Source organism: Eublepharis macularius, chromosome 6 (assembly GCF_028583425.1).
Source record: "Eublepharis macularius isolate TG4126 chromosome 6, MPM_Emac_v1.0, whole genome shotgun sequence".
NCBI lineage: Eukaryota > Metazoa > Chordata > Lepidosauria > Squamata > Eublepharidae > Eublepharis > Eublepharis macularius.
In genome coordinates this window covers 134,369,984-134,393,602 of record NC_072795.1, presented here as the reverse complement: position 1 = coordinate 134,393,602, position 23,619 = coordinate 134,369,984, and the positions used below count along the sequence as shown (strand labels likewise).

Sequence of the window (23,619 nt, the reverse complement as noted above, 5' to 3'; positions counted from 1 at the left end):
GGGGCCCTGATGTAACTTTTTTTTTAATGAGTGAATTTTTCAACAAAATTGATGGAGTTCTTTTTAAAGTGCTTGTTATTAAAATAAGGCTATTTTAATGACAGAATCATAAGCCAATGGGTCGAAGTACTTAATATTGACCTTAGAACATGCTGTAATACTTTCATATGGTCTCAAAATGTCCCTGTAATTGGTCAAATTGGAAGGGCCCCCCATAATAGTTCACGCTTCAGGGTCCCAAAAATGTAGGTCTGCCACTGGTGGTTGTTATGCAGATTTTTCCAGTGCTCCATTGCCTAACTGTAGGGGGAAAAGAAGAATGTAGGATTTAGGGACATTCCTGGAGATTTTGAAGCATTGGTTGGAAAGGGCGGAGTGTGGGGAATGATGGGACCTTGGCAGGGATGTGATGCCATGCAGTGCACCCTCCAAAGCTGCCATTCCAAGTAAACTTATCTCCCTAGTCTAGAGATCACTTGTACTTCTGGTAGAACTCCAGGCTCTACCTAAAGGTTGATAACCCTAGAGGCAGGGCTTTTTTTCAGCTGGAACGTGGTGGAACGGCTTTCCGGAACCTCTTGAAAATGGTCACATGGCCGGTGGCCCCGCCCCCTGATCTCCAGACAGGGGAGTTGAGATTGCCCTCCGCGCTGCAGCGCGGAGGGCAATCTCAACTCCCCTCTGTCTGGAGATCAGAGGGCGGGACCACCGGCCATGTGACCATTTTCTCTGAGGGCAACCCACTGAGTTCCACTACCTCTTTTCCCAGAAAAAAAGCCCTGCCTAGAGGAAAGTGAAGCCCTGCCTAGAGGAAATATACAGGAAGAGGGGAACCCCAGAGCACCCAGCCTGTGATTCCAGAGTTGCCATTGACTGTGGGTTTCCTAAGGACTTCATGCAATTAAAGCCTAAGAGCTGCTTCCCAATTTACTGTTTTATTTTATGATTAGAGTTATATATCATGGCTTGGATCCAGCATCAAGTCAGAGAATCATGTCAAAACAGAGAATTCCACCCAAACCAAACTGAAGCAAGGGACACTGTTGCATCTTAGCCCAACTGAACCAGGGAAAGTGAAATGTGAGCAATGTTCATGATGAGTGCATCTTTTTTCCTGTTGCTCCAGGCAATGATATTGTCTCCCTGCCAATCAGGTCCTTGCAAGAGGAGACCCCCCCCCTTCCACTTGAAAGGGGGAATGTGCAGACTTCAATCATAGGCTGCAATTCTAAAGACACTTCCCTGGGAGTAAGCACTACTGAATAACATGGGTCTTACATCTGAGTAGGCCTGTTTAGGAGTGCTTCCTCCCATCCAGCATCTGCCAAAACATTATTTAAAACAAATTCTCCACGTCAAACTTCAGTCAAGCCCCCTGTGAGCCATTCGCCTACTCTGCCCTTTCAAAAACAATCCTGCCTGCCCACAACAAAAGGAAAACTTGTAGTGAAAGCATGGGTCTGTTTAGGTGGAGGAGGGGGGATTCAGCCAAGCATGCTGCCTGCCTTCCTGCATGGCAACTGCAGTTGGGTGATGGAGATTGGTGGCAATTAATGCAAGAACACCCCACTTTGCAGCAGAACGTTGACTGTCAAAAGGAAGGATCCCCCCCCCCTTTGTGGGAACAGCAAAGCACAAGGGAATGTGGCACCAAGAGGGAACAGCAAGATGCAAAAGTATTGATTTATTTGCGCTACACAAAAAGAAAAAAGCGAACATAAAGCAGGGTTGTTTTAGATGCCACAGCTACCACCCCACTACCCTTTTGCCAGCCAATTCCCTGGCACAGAGTGCGCCCACTGACGCATTCTTCACTCTTTGTTGTTGTGTACATGTATGTGTTTAGTTTAATTGAGAAGAAACTCGGTGGATCAATGGTCTGAAGAGAGAACTGTGTTCTATTCAATTTTGCTGCCATTAAGTGCAAAACCAGCTGCCCCATAGAGTTTGGAAACTCATGATAAAGAGAAAAAAAAAACAGATTCAATCTGAGCTAGTGATGCCCCACTTGAGAAAAACCAGTAACAGCACATAGTTCCTTCAGACACCCCAGATTTGAAACAGAGGTGGTATTTTTTCAGTGCACAGTCCTAGAGGTAGGTACCCACGTCAATTCAAAAGCAAGCAACCGTTTGTCTTTCTAGTATCTGTAGGGCTACACGGTGACTAGATGTGGCAATAGGCACAGCAGGTAACGTCTCTCAAGTGACTTCCAGTTTACTTAGTGAGGAAAAAAGAGCTATCAGTGACTTGGAGTGAAGAGAATGATATGAACATATGACTGCCCAGTCAGGAACTCTGCCTCAGGAGAGATGTGGACCTATCTCCTTCCACTCTGCAGCCAAGTTTGAAGCTTTCCTCCAGCCTAAGGAGACATTCTCCAACTTAAGTGCCTCATCCTCCGGCAAAACAGCCTCTTAAGTTGGAGAAAGGCTCCTTAGGCTTCCACCTTTGCAAACTGGTAGGAAATTCTTGTGAAATGGCCATTTATTTGCACTCGATCGTGTACTGAAATCCTGTTCTTTAATACTGATTTTCACACAGCAACGACTGAAACTGGGGGAGGGAAGCAGCAAGTAATCTCATTTGGAGCATTGTGATGCCCTGTTGACATACAGAGGGGCTGTTCAGTCTGTATTAAGCCTAAAGTTGCTCAGACTGGTGGGTCAGGCTGAAGTCAGGAGCTTTACAGCTCTCAGTAGAACCTTATTGGGCCCTTCTGGTGTTGGATACCTGCTCAGCTGGGAATTGGGATACCATCCTGTAGCAATGTGCAGTGGCCTAGTACAGCACCAAGCAGGGGAGCAGGCTGCCCTCTTCTGGCAGGCTACCATTGTGACAGAAAGAGTCAGGCACCTGGATTTCCTTGCCAGGCTCCCTCCTGCCCCCGTGCTTCACACATTGGCAGAGACACTCCTAAGATACCTGCACTAAAATTATGAAAATACGTGTCTATTTATTGTCGAAGGCTTTCATGGCCGGAGAACGATGGTTGTTGTGGATTTTCCGGGCTGTATAGCCGTGGTCTTGGCATTGTAGTTCCTGTTGTTTCGCCAGCAGCTGTGACTGGCATCTTCAGAGGTGTAGCACCAAAAGACAGAGATCTCTCAGTGTCAAACTGTGGAGAAGATGTTGGCAGGTAATTTATATCTACTCAGGAAGGTTGGTTTCGGCTGAGTCATCCTGTAAGAGTTTCCCAGGGTGTGGAATGCTAATGGAGGGAGGCTTCACTGTATCTTGAGGAGGTTCTTTTGCATATGGATTGGTGCTTGATATGCAGGGTGCTTCTCTGCAGGGCTATTGTAGGGTGTAGAATATTTTGTTAGCCTGGTGCTTTTCAGGACTGGAAACCATGCTCTATTCATTCTTAAAGTCTCTTCTTTCCTGTTGAAATTGTGCTTATGCTTATGAATGTCAATGGCTTCCCTGTGCAATCTGACGAAGTAGTTGGAAGTGTTGTCCAGTATTTTAGTGTCCTGGAATAGGATACTGTGTCCTGTTTGGGTTAGGCTATGTTCAGCCACTGCTGATTTTTCCGGATGGCCAAGTGTGCAGTGTCTTTCATGTTCTTTTATTCTTGTCTGGATGCTACGCTGTGTGGTTCCAATGTAAACTTGTCCACAGCTGCAGGGTATGCGGTATACTCCTGCAGAGGTGAGGGGGTCTCTACTGTCTTTTGCTGATCGTAGCATCTGTTGTACTTTTCTGGTGGGTCTGAATACTGTTTGTAAGTTGTGCCTTTCTATGTCTATTTGTTATTTATTTCATGGAGTACAGGCCACGTATGCTATCGGTTTCAGTTCCCTGCATCACTGGAACACAGAACTACCACGAGTTCTTGCCCGAAAGATTTGTATAAACACAACGTTCAGATCGTGATGGGCAGCCTGCTTTCCGAGACCACAGATAAGCCTGGTTGCGGAAATGGATAATTCTGCTCCTTTTGTTTAGCAGGGAGGCATCACCCACTGCTGTTTAATCTGCCTTGGAGTACAAAAATATATTGCTTTTGGCATCAGATATATATTTTAGAGAAAGAGAGAGGGGAGAGATTAATTAGTTTTCATTTAATGAATACCGTTCACAGCTGCCCCAGAAGAGCTATGCACTTAGGTGCTATTAGGGCGAATATTTTAACCAAAAAGAAAAAGAAAAAAGAAAACCAAATCAGGGGAGGGCTGACTCTCTTTTGGAACCAGACAAGGGAAAGAAGAGTCTTAAAGCAGGCAGATGTTAACTATTCTCCGTTAGAAATATTAACTGCAACAGGAGAACACATCATTTCATTTATGCATGCTGCTGCTATGCGCAAAACATTTCCATGTGACTACAGAGTAGTACACAGGTGTTATGGTGTTCAGGAGTACAACCATTATGCATTTTATTTTACTTAACAGCTCATGCAGGAAATTGAAGGTTATATTACAGATCAATGAAAGGTAATATGACAACCTGGGGTCAGCGTCAGAAGGATAGATGGCATTAATTAATTCTTGGTGGTGTTGGAGAAAGAAGCACCGCTCTTTTCTTCACCGTTATGATGGACGAGGAAATGACCCCCTTCCAGCCAATGTTATTGATTACAGAAGGACAGGCTAGTTCTACAGTCCCATTTCTACGTAATGTGTTAGGTTAATAAAGCAGGCCCTATCTTCCTCTGTCTCCTCTTACAAAGATGTAGCTGTTGTTTCAGACTGAGATTTTAAAATCTTTTCCCACTTCAAGGCTATACAGAATTCAGCTTCCAGCACGTTCAATATAAGACTAGAGGGGGATGCACAAGAACTCACAGGGGAGGGGAAATCCCCTTCTCCTTCTTCCCTGCCTCCAGCTTTTCCCCTTCCCCAGCTCCCAGAACTGGCTTATTTCCATCCTCACCTTCTCTTCTTCACTCTGGCAGCTGCTGGGCAACCCATCAGTTTTTATCCACCATTTTTAGGCTGCTACAGCAACCTAAAATGTCTCCTGGACTTCAGCAGGATGATTTTTGCAACAACAGCTTCACAGGTAAGGATTATTTGGATACTTAACAACTTATTTTTTTTTTTGGCGAACTGGGACTCCCCTCCCCAGGTTTAGAGTACCCTAAATGATAGCTGTGACAGGTCCCATTGTATGGATATGGCTAGTTGGGGGAGGGCCAGCCCTTTGGAATTAGGATACAGGGGTATGTTATCAGGAGATTTAGTCTTGTCTGTGCTAATTGGGATAGACAGTACAAGGCTAGATGAACCTACAGTTTGGGGCTTTATACGGCAGCTTCTTACGTGCCTTTCAAAAGGCAAGAATATAATCCACTGTAAAACACTGTTATACATGTTCTGGAGCATGCATGTATATGTATGTATGTATAATACCTATGACAAGCATGACATTTGTCCAAAACCATTTCCCTAAGAGCCAGTGTGGTGTAGTGGTTAGAATGGCCGTTTTCACACTGCTTACCGGCCACGGAACATCGCGCCAAGCTCCCGGAACGACAGCGTCTTCCTGGTGTGATTTCGCACGAGAACTGTTCCCACGCGAAATCACGCCAGGAAGATGCTGTCATTCTGGGAGCTTGGCGTGATGTTCCGTGGCCGGTAAGCAGTGTGAAAACGGCCAGTGTGAGATGAGGACCCAGGCGATTCAGCTTTGAATCCCCATTCACCCTTGGGCCAGCTACACACTCTTGGCTTAACCCGCCGCACACAGTTGCAGTGAGGACAAAATTGAGGAGAGAACAATGTGAGCTGATTTTGTAATGGACTCTCATCAAAGTACACAGACACCTTTCTAGAGTTTATTTATTTCCTTTTATTAAAATTACACTCTAGTTTTTTAACGAAGCAAGGTATCAAAATATATATAGTCATTAATATAAATCCTACAAAAACAGAACAAAGAAAAGCAATAAGAATTAGGTTTACTAACATTTCCTAATAAACTCTAAGTTTAAAACAATCAAAGTTTCTATGAAATGCATTAAGATTCCCATAGCATACAATGCAAAGATAAGATCCTCACCTCATGAGATTTCTTCCAGTCAGAACTCTAACATACTATCTGAATTTGCATGCTTTATATGTTAATCTTATGCAAATATCTAAGATGATTGGTTTAATGCTTCATTAAATATTCATACTTTCTATTATATAACTTTCTAAATAGGCGTTATATCCAACGCGCAAAACAAAACTATAAATCTGTGAGAAATGATAGAGTTAAGTGGGTAGATCACCATTGGTTTGTTCTCTGATAGAAGAACACTAATATAGAGTCCACTATTTTTAATTGGCTGTCAAAGATGAAAAGCACACCTGTTTTGGTTACCTAACATTCTGAAAAAGACACACAGACAGTTCACGCAAAGTTTAGAAGTTCACTTAGAATACAAGTATATTGCTTTATATTGCTTACTGCAATGTGCCTTAACCTACTACAACAGCTTGGTTCCCTATTGAGAAGAAAGATAAGGTATGTATATGGAGAGAGAGAGAGAGAGAGAGAGAGAGAGAGAGAGAGAGAGAGAGAGAGAGAGAGAGAGAGAGAGAGAGAGAGAGAGAGAGTGTGTGTGTGTGTGTGTGTGTCTGTGTGTGTCTGTGTGTGTCTGTGTGTGTCTGTGTGTGTCTGTGTGTGTGTGTGTGTGAGGTACCTTCAAGCTGCAGCCAACCTATGGCAACCCCTCAAGGGTTTTCCAGGCAAGAGACTAATATTGATGTTATGCAGAGGCAGTCATTGCCTGCCTCTGCACAGTGACCTTGGACTTCTTGGAAGTATCTCATCCAGGGCTTTTTTTCAGGGGGAACGCGGTGGAACGGAGTTCCAGAACCTCTTGAAAATGGTCACGTGGCTGGTGGCCCCGCCCCCTGATCTCCAGACAGAGGGGAGTTTAGATTGCCCTCTGCGCCGCTTGGCCGAGTGGCGCTTGGCCGAGCGGCGCGTAGGGCAATCTCAACTCCCCTCTGTCTGGAGATCAGGGGGCGCAGGCCATCGGCCATGTGACCATTTTCTCCGAGGGCAACCCACTGAGTTCCGCCACCACTTTTCCCAGAACAAAAGCCCTTACCTCATCCAAGCACTAACCAGTGCCCACCCTATTTAGTTTCTAAGAGCTGGTGGGATCGGGGTAGCTTGAGCCATCCAGGTCATGACATAGTAACTTCTCTCATAAAAATTGCTGAATCACAGAGTTCAAGATGTGTTCATTTTTTAAAAAAGCTGGGCACTTATTGGGAAAAGAAATAAAGAGGTACTCAAATTATTATTGTTTTGTAATTGTCATTATCATTATTTCACCTGGTCTAACAGTAACAGGCACCTAGCACCAGTCATAAAAGCAGCAGAAGCAGCTTTTTAGCCTCTACACACACAGATGCACCCCAGTCTGATTCTTTGTGGACTCCAAACCTGTCCTGAGACATTTCACAGCTACATTTTGTTACTAAGAGCGTTTTCCTGGTTTCTCCATCTTCTTGGGTGACAGGTTAATTACAGTGGCCTTTCAATTAAGTTTCAGGAGCAATTTTCCTGATAGCCTGGTCCCATTAAACCTACCTTAAAGCCTTAAGCAGCAAATATTACAACAGCTATAACTGGAATTAAGCCAATCACTACTTGGGTCTTCCTGTAACCAAATGTTTCCTGTAACATATTCCAGACCATTGCGGCTCTTCTCAATTACTGCATAGTAGTAGATACCTTCACTGCATGCTTCAGAGGTAGCACTCGCGGTTTTGTGCTATTGCTTCCTTCTGTATAGGATGACTTGTAGTTATAGCCACATGGGGTGGCTGGTACTTATCACAGTAAGGGCATTCATGGAATGGCAGGTTTACCTTAACTCCACATAATTCCATCAGTTGCTGTATTACATTTACAGCTGCAGTATCTGGGAACTTAAAACTTTCATTCCAAGCTCTCATATGGAGCCTATGTAGAAAAGACCCATGGGACCCAATTAAATGGAATTTAGAGCATCTGTTTTGAAAATTGAAAAGGCTGAGGCACTAGCAAGTAGAAATTAGAAATACAAATCATTCGATCAAATTGCCAACAGAGCATCTGATATTTCACGTGTATTATTTACACTTATAACAGGTTGGATCCAAAGAGCACTCCGAATTGGACTGAATCAGTTTTCTGAACACTGGTGAGGCCCTCCTGGTAGAGTAAAAAGAAAAAGGAGAGTGGGGAAGATGTAAGAGATACCAGTGAGAATACGGTGTCAGAGATTACACGAAAAGGATCGTCCCAAGAAGAGGAGCAATCAGTAGCACAAATTCCTACATTTGAAATAGAAAAGAAATTTGGCAAATTGATGGGTTGTTCCAAAGGAAAGGAAAGCACATATTGTTATGGCCTTCTAGAAAGCCATGGTTGACACATAAAAATATGCTTAAACGTCTTGAAAGGAACATCCTACATATGGTTTAAGAAAGTTAAATAAAAACAGAGAAGGAGCTTGAACTTTCTTATTGATCTCTTGTCAGTTTCTACAGAGGGGAGTAATTTGGAGGAACTGACTTGGTTACAGAATATCCTCATATTAGATAAATTGAAAATTATGGGGGCGATATATAAATTTGCTGATACCTTCAGTAATAAAGAACTGATTTGGCTGTTCATATTAACACTGGGAACCACTCACCCTAAGACAAGTGTAGAGCAAGTGTAGTAATACTTGATAGTATAAGGAAGGTTGTTGATGTGTTAAAGCTTGGAATAAGACCTTCTTATAGTCCATGTTCTTCACTAGTACTTTTGGTACCCAAAACAGATGGAACCGTTAAGTTTTGTGTGGTCTGTAGATGATTTCATGTGGCCTAGACAACCTGAGGCATATCCTATGCCTACAGTGGATACTCTCATAGAATTAATGGGTTCTACACACATCACAACCACCATAGATTTATGCAAAGGGCTGGCAGGTGGCAAGGTGTAAAGGGAGCCAGAGACACAGGGTTTAGAGCTTTTCATTTCAGTAGGCCGCAACCATCTCTTGATCTTTGTTCTCACCCCTCTCCCTCAGTTTGGGGCCAGGAGGAGCATCAAACTGGAGTTTGCTTTGATCATGTTAGCCCTAGCGAGTCACTCGTGTAGAGATTAAGGCAATTATTTATTCCTTAAAACAAATAAAGGCTTTATTCTACTGGCATAATTTTAGAGAAAATACAGGCTACTGAATTATGGTGCAGACTAATAAAAGAAATGAAATAGAGAAAGAGTGCTAACCTAACTTGGAATGTGCAATTCTTGAACATCTCATCTTCCCTCCCCACTGGGGAGATTCAAATGGGTGTATGCGTAAAGAGGATCCTTTGCATGGGCCATGCTCCCCCACACACGCAGAAAGAAGGAACAGCTCCTCCCACTCTCATGTGCAAAAAAAGGTCATAGCCAATCTGGGTCTTGGGTTCTGGCAGCAACAGCCATCCGAACCTAATCAGCCAGTGGAGAATAATAATAACTATGCTCTTATACCACTCTTCTAGATAGATTAGTGCCCCATCCAGAGAGGTGAACAAGCTAGTGTTATTATTATTCTCACAATGCAGCTGCGGAGCTGGGTCTGAGAGGAGTGGCTTACCCAAGGCCACCTACTGAGCTCATGACAGTAGTGGGATTCGAACCAGTAGAGTGCTGATGCGCAGACAAATCACTTAACTACTGTGCTGCAGCACAGCGTGCAAGCATATTAAAGAGATCCTGTGTTTTCACTCCTAGCTGTGAAAACCAAGCCTATCTGGGCAAGTTGAGAGCTCCCTGCCCTCGTGTCATCAAAAACACCCGTCTTCATAAATGTCACCTCCTTCTGCTCTCATCTATGACATAGCGGGTATCCGAATGCCTGGTCATCTGTGACAGAATAAAGTTGGCACTGAAGTATGAACCTATTTCAAGGGCTCCTGATTATCAACTGATGTTTTAGGTGTAGGTTTGGATGAAGTGCTGTTACAAGATCATAAAGGAGTAAAATACCCAGTGGTATATTTAAGTAAAAAGCTATTGACTTGAGAGAGAAATTTGTCTTCTGTACAAAAGAAAAGTTTGCCTATAGTGTTGCTAAGTAGCCCCCCTCTCCTGCTTTAAGGCCTGCCATGAACTGTGTTTGAGTTTCCTGCGTTGCTGTTTTACTGCTACACCAGAGACTACCCTGCATGTGGGCACCTTAATACATGTGTCCGTTTCCTGCCTGTTTATTATCTACCACGGACTGTGCCTGTCTCCTATCTCTGCTATGGACTGTGTTATACCTGCTGTTCCCTGCCTCCATGGAAGCCTGCCTCACCCGGGCCCAAGCTGCGCTGTTAGCAGCCAGGTGCCAGCCAGGGAAACCTCCAGCGAGCCTGACCAGGCACCCCCTGGCCAGTCCCCACCCAGGGACTCCCGTGGGACAGTCACCCAGCTGGCCCTCGCTACCGGGCAGCCTGCTAGCAAGCCCCAGTCATGCCCAGCCGGCAGCCATGTTCCCAGGAAGCCAGAAGACCCAGAGAAGCAGCCTGCTGAGAGAAGCCATTTCGGAGAAGCGAGCAGACCACGTCCACAGTGGCGAGCCTCACCCTGCTCTGCATATCTTAATAGCCGCCCCGGAGAAGAAGCTAAGTGCCGACCATTCCAAGCACTTAGAGAATGCATCTCAAAGCAGCCTCCGCATTCCAGAGATGATGACGTCGGGACAAGCCCTGTCCGCTGGAACATCCATTCAACACGCCCGGATCTTCCCCTCCCTCCTTTGTCCCCTCTTCCCAAGGTGTCACAATAATATAATCAGATTCCTAAAGCGGCCCATCTAGGGTAGTTGTAGAACCATTAAAACCTTTGTTTTGCCTGTGAGAACCACTAGAAACTGTACCAGCCCCAGGTTACGTTTTGGGGTATTTAAGCTGGTCTTTCAGGCCACATGGTGCGCGTGCCATTCCTATCCAGACTCCTTGCTGTCACTCTATTTCGGATCTAGTGCAGGCATTAGACCACCTCATCTCGCTGCTACGTCTTTGCTCCGCGTCAGGATTGTAAGTATACCCAACTTCATCGCTCTCAAGTGGGCTATCCTGCTAATGCTACCGTCTCTATTTTCCTACTCTATTTTCCTAGCTCTTATATGTAACCTTGTATGCGTGTGCTAGTTCAGGCATATGTCACATTACTTAGTAAAACACGTTGTACCTTTATTTAGTCTGCCTCTTTACTGCATGAGCGTCTGGAGAGGGACCCCGGTATATATTGGTTAAAAGATCCACACTAAATTTAGTTCCAGACTGCTAGCTAATTCCCCATTCAAATAGAGCAGTTCTGGTAACAATAGTCTGGGCTTTGGATATATGTATGAAGTCAGGAGTTCACTATGTTAACTGACCATCATGCGCTAAAGGGGCTTCAGGTCATGCACAATACCAATTCTAAATTACAAAATTGGTCCTGGATTTTGCAGGAATTAATTTTTTAATTAACATGTACCTGGATCCCAGAATATGACTGCCGATGTATTATGCAGAAAGGACAAGTTAAACAGTGTGTCCCCTAACTAAACAGGAATGCTACACATGGCATCCTTGCTTAGGAATACAGTGTTCTGATTCAAAGAAAGGTGGGGGAGATGTGCAGACAAGAAAAACAAATATTGTTTGAAACAATTTCAGAATGTGATCTTATTGTTATCTTTGTTTTGTGTATGTCTACATGTTTGGTGACAGGAAACCAGAGGAGTTAGCCATGTTAGTCTGTAGTTGCAAAATAGTAAAGAGTCCAGTAGCACCTTTAAGACTAACCAACTTATTTGTAGCATAAGCTTTCGAGAATCACAACTCTCTTTGTCAGATACATTGTCAGCTTTTGAGAATCACAGCTCTCTTTGTCAGATGCATCATCAGCTTTCAAGAACCACAGCTCTGTGGTTCTCAAAAGCTGACAATGTGGTTCTCGAAAGCTGTGGTTCTCAAAAGTTGATGATGCATCTGATGAAGAGAGCTGTGGTTCTCGAAAGCTTATGCTACAAATAAGATGGTTAGTCTTAAAGGTGCTACTGGACTCTTTAATGTATTTTCAGTTGGTGAACCAAGCGATTGCTACTCTTAGCAGTTAAGGGGAGGTTAAAGGGTCACTAAGAAGGGTCTTCAACCCCAGAATATGTTTCCAGTTAAGTGGGATTCTAAAGTCCAGAACCATCAGAACAAGACTTGACAAGTGTCAAAAGCTTATCGGACAGTTCCTTTCTGACTGGATATACAAGAGCGGTGGTGGAGAGTGTCCTCAAAGTCATAACTAATTTATAGTGACCCCTGGTGGGGTTTTCATGGCAAAAGACTACCAGAGGTGGCTTGCTATTGCCTGCAGGTCAGGGCAGATAAACAAGAGAAAGAGGAGCAAAGCACCTGAGAAGACAGAGGGGGAAGTGGCAGAGGGCTGGAAGGGGAGGCTGGAAGGTAAAAGACCCTCACAAAGACAAATCAGGGAGTCAAAGTCTTCCAAGAGCTGGTTGAGGAAGAGGCTGGAGGCAAGGAGGATTCTCCATGAAAGACAAGGCAGGAGAAAGAGCGCCCTGGAACCAAGTCTACTGCTATCTGGAAAGAATGGCCTTTTAAAGTTTAAAGGCCCTGACCTGGATAGGCCAGGTGAGCCTGATCTCGTCAGATCTCAGGAGCTCAGCAGGGTCGGCCATGGTTAACAATTGGATGGGAGACCTCCAAGGAAGGCCAGGGTTGCAGAGGCAGGCAATGGCCAACCACCTCTGTTAGTCTCTTGCCATGAAAATCCCACCAGGGGTCACCATAAGTCAACTACGACTTGACGGCAATCTCCACCACCAAAGTTTAGCAGCAAGAGTAGTGAGGGAGGAGAAAGAAAGAGACAACATGCTTTCTCCCCTCTTCCCATGCCACACACCTTCCTGTCCACATGGCATCCAAAGGCATTTTTGGCTGCAGTCTTTCCAAACTGTTTGGGAAAGAGGAGGCACTAAAACAAGATGAATAGAGGGTGGTGCCTTGTGGGGAGTTCCTGAAAATAGCCCTGTAGTAGGGAAGCCAAGGTGGAGCAAAACATCCGGGTGTATACAGTCCTGTTTAACACCGACTACCTGAAGCCTTTTAATATCGCTGCTTCCTGATGGTGAAGAGCGCCTGAAAATTGCCACAATGAACAATTTTTTTTTAATTCAAGAGGCCATGCAGGCAACTGCACAGACTGCCTACAAATGGTAAACATACAAAACCTTTCATTTCCTGTTTCACAGGTCTGCATTAACCATATCTGCGGGTGATGCTGTCTATTTTTGTTATACTGCTTTTTTATACTCTAATTATTCACATTATTTCTTTTCTCTCCTGTGGGCTTCTCTTCAACTTGCTCTGCAAACAAATTAGCGCTTTTGTCTCATTTTGTAAGCCATTACATAGGATTATTTTTCATTAAAGCAAGGCCCCTTTGTGCTTGCCCGCTGTCTCGTATGATCCGACGTTATCAATTGGGAGCATGTCACTGCTTGCCTGGAACACATCAGAACACTTATCTTTCTACTCTAATGCTCAGGTGCATGGGGTGATTCATTAACTATTGTTATTGTGAGGCAAAATACTTCTTGGGCCATGCGGTAGAAAGAAAACAGAAATCATGATAGGTTTCTGATTAATTAGTTGAAGAAGGAAGCAGTGAAATATGGCAAAAAAGCACTAAAAGATATTCACAAAATCATTGTCAAATACACAAAGGTAGGATTGAGCATAACAAGACAAATGGGACTGTCAAAGAAAATAGTAGCCAGGTTTTCCCTGCTCCTCATGTAACATCTAGTAAAATATAAATATCACCTTTTCCCTTCCCATGGAGACTCAAAATGGCTTATCCTGTTGTTTTCACTTCTCACTGGAGAACTTACCATTGTGCGTTGAGGGATATCTGTGTTAAAGGATATCCTCCTTCTCAACAACAACTCTGTTAGATAGGTTAGACTGAGAGCGTATGACTGGCCCAAGGTCACTCAGCTTCCATGGCAGAGCAGGGATTTCGATTTCCAACCCTCCGTCTCCCAGATTTTAGTCCACCAACCACTATATCACATTGAACGTCTCCCTGCCCCTATTGTACAACTGCAGGTAGCAGGGCATTGTTAACATATAAAGGGGAGATAAATCCCCCTAAAACCTTCATGAATCACACCCCACTCCATTCACCATAATGGTTGCCAACTCCAGCTTGGGAAATTCCTGGCGATTTGGAAATGAAGCCTGGGAGAGCTGGCTTTGGGGATGGACCTCAGTGGGGTATAATGCCATACATTCCACCCCCCAAAGAAGCCATTTTTCTCTAGGGGAACTGATCTCTGTAGTCTGGAGTGTGTGTGTTATGTGCCATCAAGTTGCCCCTGACCTATGGCGACCCTATGAAGGAAAGACCTCCAAAACATCCTATCATTAACAAATTTGCTCAGATCCTGCAAACTGACTTCTTTTATTGACTTCTTTTATTGACTCAGGCCATCTCATTTTAGGTCTTCCTCTTTTCCTACTGCCTTCTCTTTTCCTAGCATGGAGATCAGGTAGTCTGGAGATCAGGTGTAATTTCAGGAGCTCTCCAGACCCCACCTGGAAGCTGGCAACCACACTGACTACTGCCCTTCCTCTTTTTGAACTCTTTCCACTCTCTTTTGCTCTTCCAATTATATCCTTTACACTATAGGACGTAAGTGGAGTGACTTCAGTGGGCTTAGAAATGTACAGCTCTGTTTAGGATCATGCTGTGAATTGGTTACTGCTATTTGCATGGTTTCAAAAAAGTGTTTGAGTTCACACACACACACCCCCAAACTCTAAAAAGTACAGATAGGTGGTTGGTGGGTGGGTGGGAAATAGCATGGTGATGGCAAGTTTTGGTAGATGCTATTGGGGGGGGGGTATTTGACACAGGCTGTCATTTTTCAGTGGCAGCTCATGTTTCTGATAACACTTTGTCCCACCCCCAAGGGACTATTCAGACTGATGGACACACAGAGGACTGTACGGAGAACCCCACAGGGGTTGCTTGGCAATCCTGGAATTCTGAAATACAAAGCATAAGAATGTCCCAGCATGCATTATGTAGCAAATACTGCTGCAGTATCCTGGAAAGAAAATGTATAGGAAACACAGTTTGATAAACGTAAATATTGAATGTGTTAGGCTTAAATCTGGGGCTGAAAACTGGAAAGTTAAAATGAAATTAACAAATTATATAAATAGAAGACCTATCAGAGAATTCTGAAAAGAAATGGGAAAATTACTTTGTTTATTGTAGATAAAGATGAGAAATAAAAGATAGTGTAAATTAAAAGATAATGTAAATAAAGTAAATTTGAATAGGAGCTCAGATTGACCGAGGTTATTGAAATATTGTTTATTATAAGCCTTAAATGTTCTGAAATGGAAACATATATTATTTGACTTGATTAGTTTAGTATAGTTAGGTACATTGTAATATAGTAATGAAATGTATAGATCATGGTATGTTCTGTGCTATTGATTTGGAGGTGTAAGGGGTACAGCAGTAAATATTGTTAAATACTTTATAATAATATTTTTGGTTTACTAGCAAGACACAGTAGAAGAGAGAGAAAATGTCTCTGAGAATGGTTGTTGTGGGCTTGAACATAATATTCAAATGATGTATAGTGATTTTGCTCTAGATAATCTGTGTCAAGGGTATCTTTCTTAATCTTCCCCCAGTGTAATGGGTGTTTCTTTTTTTCCTTCTTTTTTCCCCTGCATCTCCTTTGTTGTTTAGAAAGAAAGAAAAAATTAAATCTGGGGTTGGGTCTTCATGTCTGATTTGAACCTTTTAAAAAGATCTTCTCTGTCATTATTTTACTCTCTTCTTTTTTCAAGAAAAGCTACATACCTTTGTTGATTTTAAGTCAGTTAAAATAAGTCAGTTGAACTGAGTCAAAGATGGCATGCTTTTCATGCATTCTGTCTAAAAATTCTGTAAAGTTCTATAGTATCACCATCTTGGATATGAATCTAAGTAAAAATCCCATTAGATACATCATTTTTAATCTTAAAAGAATGTGTTGCAATTTTCAGATTATATCCCAGGATAGTAAGTATAAATTGGTCCATTAAATTGGTCCATGTTTTTCGTGACACTTTCCCCAACGAACAGCTGGTATGGGATGAACAACTTATAGTACTGCCACCAGCCCATCCTGAATATTAAAATGAGGTTTGCCAGTGCGATTCATTTGTGCAACTCTCCAGTCTCTTAGGTTCAGCATTATATCACAACCTTTTAAAAATCCTTCATGTCCTCCGCTCATTCACTCTCTCTCAGTTTCTGACATAGATTCTTCCAATTACATCCATTAGTTGCCCCAGCAACAATGGCAGAGGTTAAGCCATTTTCTAGAAGAAGTCCATCCCAAAATATGGTGTCACACCAACTTATTGCTAATCTTTTAACAAAACCACTTTGCTCTCCACACAGCTGAAAGCAGAAACCAATAAATAGGACTGATCAGATTACCAATATTTTTATCAGTCCCAGCTTCTGAAAAGCCAACTGTAGTGTCATGGCTGCTGATGAAAGGAGAGGAGAGAAGGATTTTAACACAGATGTGTCTCCATGCCCTGTGGAAAAATGCTCTCCAGTGAGGACTGAAAACAACAGGGTCATTTCACAGTAAGCAATTCACTAGTGTTCTGTTTTATTAGCTTTATTTTTAATGTCAAGGTGTCAGCTAATGCTGGCTTCCTGCACAAAGGGATTTGAACTGCAGCCGATTCACATTTCTAATGTGGAATTTAATTATAAAAAGAGCAAGAGTTTTTAAGTCAGTGAAGTGTTCTTTATGGGGGAAAGACAACTTTTTTGTTGGCAGTATATTAAACAGCCAGTTTAATATAGTGGTTAGAGCATTGGCCTGGGATCTGGAGACTCGGCTTCGAATCCCTACTCAGAACATGGAAACTTGTTGGGAGGGGTATGTATGCATAATGAGGCTGTAGAGCACGGAGGGAATGCTCTTTGTACTATCTCGATCCCCCTATCCCAAAGATCTTACCTGCATCTTACCTGTAAATTTTTAACTGTTTCCAAATACAGAATACTTTTTTTTACTAAGGCCAGATTAAATGTTCTGCCGCTAGGGGAGTTAGCAGCAGGCAGGTTTTTAGGGATTCCCTTTTCTGACCATTTCTGTGATTGTAAATCAGGGAATCTAGATATTTTTGGCACCTTTTTACTGACTGTAAGAAGCATGCGCTTGCCAGAGATAAATGGATCTCAGCAGACATCCAGAAGTGGGGTGTGTTTCAAAACAAAAAGTAGTTACAAAGCTTTTAGCTGATGCTGACGCGAGTATAAACTCTTGCTGTGGCAAATTTTTATCTATGGTTTTCAATGATTTTTTTCTTCTAACAACATTACTTTGTATTTAGCATTTTGGTTATTTGTTTAACCATTTTATTGAATCGTATCATTCTGTATTTTGAATTACTGAACCTGTCTGCTTATGACCTGTTGTTCAGATTTTTTATTTTTTTTGGCATGCCAACAGGATGTTCTCATTCAGGTCTGCCTGCTACTTTGTATCCTTCAATTTCATTCAACTCTGACAGCTAAGAGACAAATTACACAAGGAGGAGCACGTGAAGGGGGTTGCAATGTTATCTGGGAAGCTGAGTTTTAAAAGAGATAGGAAGGCTCTGTCAATTCCCCTCTCTACAGAGCCAGCAAAGATCGCTCCTCAGAGGTTTTCTTATTTCCTCTTTGCCTCCGGAAGGCTCTGTCAGTTTCACCCACCCTTCTAGGAGGCGAAGAGAAAATTAGCAAGCCCTCTGAGCAAATCTCCCTGGCTCTGTAGAGGGGAAATTGACAAAGCCTTCTGATCTGTTTTAAAATTCAGCCTCCTGGCTAACGTTGCGACTCCTTTCACGTGCTCCTCCTCATGTAATTCATCTCTTGTAGCTTGGCTCTCAGTTTACAGTTTGAGTTGGAAAGGGAGACTGACAGCAAGCAAGCTGTCCAGTCTCCCACTTTTACTCTTTTACACACAGTGCAAGGACAGGCTGACAGTTGGGAAGATAATCCTGGGGACGGCTACTGCACAGAGATTAGGGTGAGTTCACCCCTCAACGTGGAAATGAAACTGCAAGGCACCAGGAAACATGACAAAACAGCAGGACTCAAAGGTAACAATTTGCTGGCAAATTGTCACTACCACGAAGCAGTGAATTTTTCAGATTTCACAACACTGTACTGGTTGGTAACGGGGCACTATCCAGCTTGCCATTCTGGCATGTCGTGCTGGTTCCACTTTGCTAGTAAGTTTCCCACCATTGTGTGCAACTGCCAACACTCTCCTTCTTTGGGATGCCTTCTGTGAGGTTTCATGTGCCTGGGGAGAAAATCATTGGTAGGGGTGTGCAAGGCCTGCTTGTTTCGGTAAACCTGATTCGGTTTTAACTGAATCAGGAAACCGTTTCGGTATTCGCGTTTCGGCTTGATTCGGACATTGTTTTCAATGAGAAAACCTTCTCCCGGCTTTCCAGGAGTCTGGGGGGGGGCATTTTCTGTCCGAATCACACCAAACTTGGTGGAGACCTTCTACTAACTCTCCTCTAACTACCCCCCCCCCCAAGTTTCAGAAAGATTGGACTTTGGGGGGCCATGTTATGCCCCCCCCCAAAACAAGGTGCCCCCATCCTCCTACACTCTCCATGGTTCTCTATGGGGAAAAACAAGTCCTCTTTCTAGGTGGCTTGGGGTGGCATTTTGCAAGCAAAATGTACACAACTTTCAGGGAAACTGCTCCCACCTGTCCTCCCACCCTCCACCAAGTTTCAGGCAGATTCCACTTTGGGGGGCCATTTTATGGCCTCCCAAAGAAAGTGCCCCTATCCACCTCCACTCCACTATTCCCTATGGGGGAAATAAGAGAGGCTTGTCTGGCTAGGGGTGGCATTTCGCAGGCAAAATGCCCCCAACCTTCAGGGGCCCATCTCCTACCTGTCCTCCCACCCTCCACCAAGGCCCAAGCTGATCCCACTTTGGGGGGCCATTTTATGGCCTCCCAAAGATGCTGCTCTTAGCCTCCCCTTTCTCCATTATTTCCTATGGGGGAAATAAGAGAGGCTTGCCTGTCTAGGGGTGGCATTTGGCATGCAAAATGCCCCCAAACTTCAGGGGACCTGCTCCTACCTGTCCTCCCACCCTCCACCAAGGCCCAAGCTGATCCCACTTTGGGGGGCCATTTTATGGCCTCCCAAAGATGCTGCTCTTAGCCTCCCCTTTCTCCATTATTTCCTATGGGGGAAATAAGAGAGGCTTGCCTGTCTAGGGGTGGCATTTGGCATGCAAAATGCCCCCAAACTTCAGGGGACCTGCTCCTACCTGTCCTCCCACCCTCCACCAAGGCCCAAGCTGATCCCACTTTGGGGGGGCATTTTATGCCCCCCCAAAAGTGGTTCTCCTGCCACACCACTTTGTCTTTCTACTGTGGGGAAGACTTCCACACCACAGAAACACATGGGATTGGGGCTGCCAGTGGCCACAGCCACAGTCCACCTGCACCCAAACTGCCAAGTACCACACACACCCTCCCCGAAACCTAACCTCCGCTGTCCTGTGGCCAGCCACTTTCTATCGATTCCTGTTATGGGAAAATCTCCCACAGCAGGAACCCATGGAATGTGGCATCTATGGCCACAGGCACAGTCCCCCTTTTAAATCCACCCCCCCCACAGCCCCACACTGACCCAAAGAAACCCTCCGCAACATTCCCACACCGGCCACTACCTCAGGAGCAGGCTGGCCAGCCGTCCCCCATTGTTCCCTGTGATGGGAACTTTTAAACACTCTTTCCCAGGGCAATTATGCACAGCCCAGGGGTGCCACAATGGTGGGCACACTCCTGAGTGCAAGCTTGTCCCTGTGAAAGAGCACCTGAACCACAGACACCCTCCCCAAATTCCCCCACCACCTACAGAGATGGCTGGCCAGCCAGCCCCATTGTTCCCTATGGTGGGAACCAACTGCACAACAAAGAATAAAACACAAACACACACTGAATAATGTTTTTTTAAAAATATTTTCTCACTTTCAAAGCACAAGTAGGCAAAGCATTGAGACACATTACACCAGCAGTCCCCCACACAGAAAAATAACAAAACTCACTTAATATCAGAGAATCACAAAAACACAATTCCTGTCAAAAACACTTCATTTCTCGAACGGCTTTAGGTTACACAGCAGAGGGGCCCACCAAAGGGCATGCCAGCAGTATCTTACACAAAAATAACACAACTCACTGTCAGGATCTGCCATGCTGGGGACTTGTAGCATGTGTAACGCCATATTAATTTCTATAGTTGTTTAGTCTTTCTCCCAGGTGTCCACACTCCACCCCTAGCCAGACAAGCCTCTCTTATTTCCCCCATAGGGAATAGTGGAGGTAGATCGGGGCACCTTCTTTGGGAGGCCATAAAATGGCCCCCCAAAGTGGAATCTGCCTGAAATTTGGTGGAGGATGGGAGGACAGGTGGGAGCAGGTCCCCTGAAAGTTGTGTGCATTTTGCTTGCAAAATGCCACCCCAAGCCACCTAGAAAGAGGACTTGTTTTTCCCCATAGAGAACCATGGAGAGTGTAGGAGGATGGGGATACCTTGTTTGAGGGGGCATAACATGGCCCCCCAAAGTCCAATCTTTCTGAAACTTGGGGGGGTAGTTAGAGGAGAGTTAGTAGGTCTCCACCAAGTTTGGTGTGATTCGGACAGAAAATGTCCCCACCCCAGACTCCCGAAAAGCTGGGAGGTTTTCTCATTGAAAATAATGGCCGAATCGTTTCAGCAGTCTCCGTTTTGGTATTACCGAAATTTTTCGGTATTCAGAAAAAAGTTTCTGTAATACTGAAAAAAACCAAAACAGCCCTGATTCGGTAACTTTAACCTAATCAGAATACCAAATTGCACATCCCTACTCATTGGATCAATGGGTTTTTGGACGGTGCACTTTTTGGTTAAGTGCAAATACAGCTTTGTTTCCCCAATCCCTCCCCCTTGAAAAGAAAAGTGTGTGCGTGCTTGTGCAGTTGCTTCGATGAGTGCCTTCCCCAAGCATTCCATAGGGTCCATAAAAACAGAAGCCCATTGTTATGTGCTCTCAAATTTGGTGGGTTGATGGTTTGGAGGGAGGACTGTCTTCTGTGCACTTTTGGTGCCATTGCATCCAAATGCAGCTGCCCCCAAAGCCTCATTTCCCCACCCCAAAAGAACAGTGTGATTGGTACATATATGGCCAACATGTGCGCAACAGGTCAAAATTCATGAAAAAGAAAAAACAAACAGACCAGATTTGAGCCAACACCACTCCAGTCGGAACAAACTAGTAATGGAATGGAAGTATTCTGGAATCCCCTGGAGCTGAGACTGAAATGGAAATTTTCTTGGTGCACACCCCTACTTGTTGGGTGACCTTAGGCCAGTCATATGCTCTCAGCCTAATCTGCCTCAGTTATTTTGAGAAGACAATGGAGGAATGTAGAATGATATATGCCATTTTGGAACCCACTGGGGGGAAAGGTGGGGCTTAAATCAAGTAAATAAATAATTTGCAGCAAAATACAGTTTGAGATCATATATAAAGCAGAAGAATAAAAAATGTTGCCATTTCTATGCTTTTGGGAATAACACATCTGAAGAAATATTTGTAAGCCATGTGCTTTTCATTACAATTATCTCAAGACTTGAAATTATTGTTAACTCTGTTTCTGTAAAAAAAATAAAGCCCAATGTATTCCAGTCTATGACCGTGAGAGCAACAAGTTATTGGTTCTACTCAGTTGTTCTATAGACAAAGCTGAGAAGGTTAGACTAATATTAAATATCCTCAGCTGCAAAGGTCACAAGCGGCTTTGCCCCCCTGCTTCCCATCTTCAACCTTTATCCTGGATCAAAACTGGATGGACTGACAAAAAAGATGTACTGGCAAAACGGCACGAGTCTGTTAATTTTTCTATTTGCTGTATCTTTCAGAGTACTTTTTAAGTCCCTTCACTGTAATTATGGCTGGCACACTCTATCTATAAAAGCTACTTACCCAAAAAACATATACTACCCTGCCTTCCCGCAATGTCAGATAGTACATATTTTCGGTGCACAAAATCTTCTGTTTGGTTACCTGGACATAGTTCTTTCTTACTCATAAAGGACTACCAACAGGCTATTTACAAGCTTCTCCCCTGGTCCATATGTCCTGCATTTCCTCTACCTTCAAAGTACACTGTGCTCTTAACTGTCATTTCACAACACTCTTAAATGTGACAACAGTACTTCCGGACGGAGTGCTCTCTCAACATTCAAATTAAATGAATGTGCTAATTACTGACGACAGCCAGAAACCTTTAGAGATATAAATTGTTCACACATTTTAAGTCATAAAAAGGAAGGGTTCGGGGAGTGGGATCCTAAAATATATGCAATAATTATTTTCTTATTGAACCCAAAGTGTTTTGTCTGCAATCCTGAGGGCACTTTCCTGGGAGTATGTCTCACTGAGGAACATGGAATTTACTTCTGAGTAGACACGCTTGGGACTGCTACAGTGAGGAGCACAAATTAAAGCATTGATCATCATAGCATCTAAAATTGTACTATTTGGCATATTTGTGTGTTTGCTATGTGCCGTCAAATCACCTCCAACCTATGGCGACCCCATGAACAAAAGACCTCCAAAACATCCTATCATTAATAGACTTGCTCAGATCCTGCAAACTGGAGGACGTGGCTTCTTTTATTAAGTCAAGCCCTCTCATTTTGTGTCTTCCTCTTTTCCTGCTGCCTTCCACTTTTCCTAGCATTACTGACTTTTCCAGACAGTCTTGTCTTCTCATGATGTGACTAAAGTACAATAGCCTCAGTCTTGTCATTTTAGCTTCTAGGGAGAATTCCGACTTGATCTAGAAATCACTTATCTGTCTTTTTGGCTATCTGAGGTATCTGCAAAACTCTCCTCCAACACCACATTTCAAATGAATCAATTTTCTTCCTGTCAGCTTTCTTCATTGTCCAACTTTGACATCCGTGCATAGTTTGGATTACATTGATCTTGGTCCCCAGACAGACATTCTTATCTTTAAGGATCTCTTCTACTTCCCTAGCAGCTGATTGGTTTGGCATGTTTATGATATCTGAACTTCATTCATTAAATTATAATATACCCAGTATGAAAGACAGAAAAGCTGCAAACTTTATACTCTTATCAGTGAAATGCTAAACAGTCATGCCTTTCTAAACACAGGGATTTGTTTATTTATTTAAAATATTTATCAGCCACCTTTCTACTTTACAGCACTCAAGGCAGCTTACAATGTAAAAGCAACCATAAAAGTACAGAAAAAAAATCTGCCTCTCATAGTAGAAAGACAGTGGGTTGGATGATGGCTCCCTGCCTCTTCTCCCGAGGTGAGAAGTCTGCAATGTCCTCCTAAGGACCAACCATGCCAGGAGCAGCCAGGTGCTGCTGTGCCTCTGGTGATGGCATGGCAGTAGGTTGGATGGTGGCACTCTACCTCTTTTCCCGGGGCGAGAAGTCTGCAACGTCCTCCTAAGGACCAACCATGCCAGGAGCAGTCAGGTGCTGCTGTGCCTCTGGTGATGGCATGGCAGTAGGTTG

The 23,619-nt window shown here is 43.8% G+C and overlaps 1 protein-coding gene across 1 annotated transcript in view; it reads right to left on the bottom strand.

Annotated features, from left to right (window-relative positions):
- LOC129332906 (heparan-alpha-glucosaminide N-acetyltransferase-like) overlaps positions 1-23,619 on the bottom strand; it is a 365,907-nt gene that overhangs the window by 142,021 nt on the left and 200,267 nt on the right. The window lies entirely within an intron of this gene.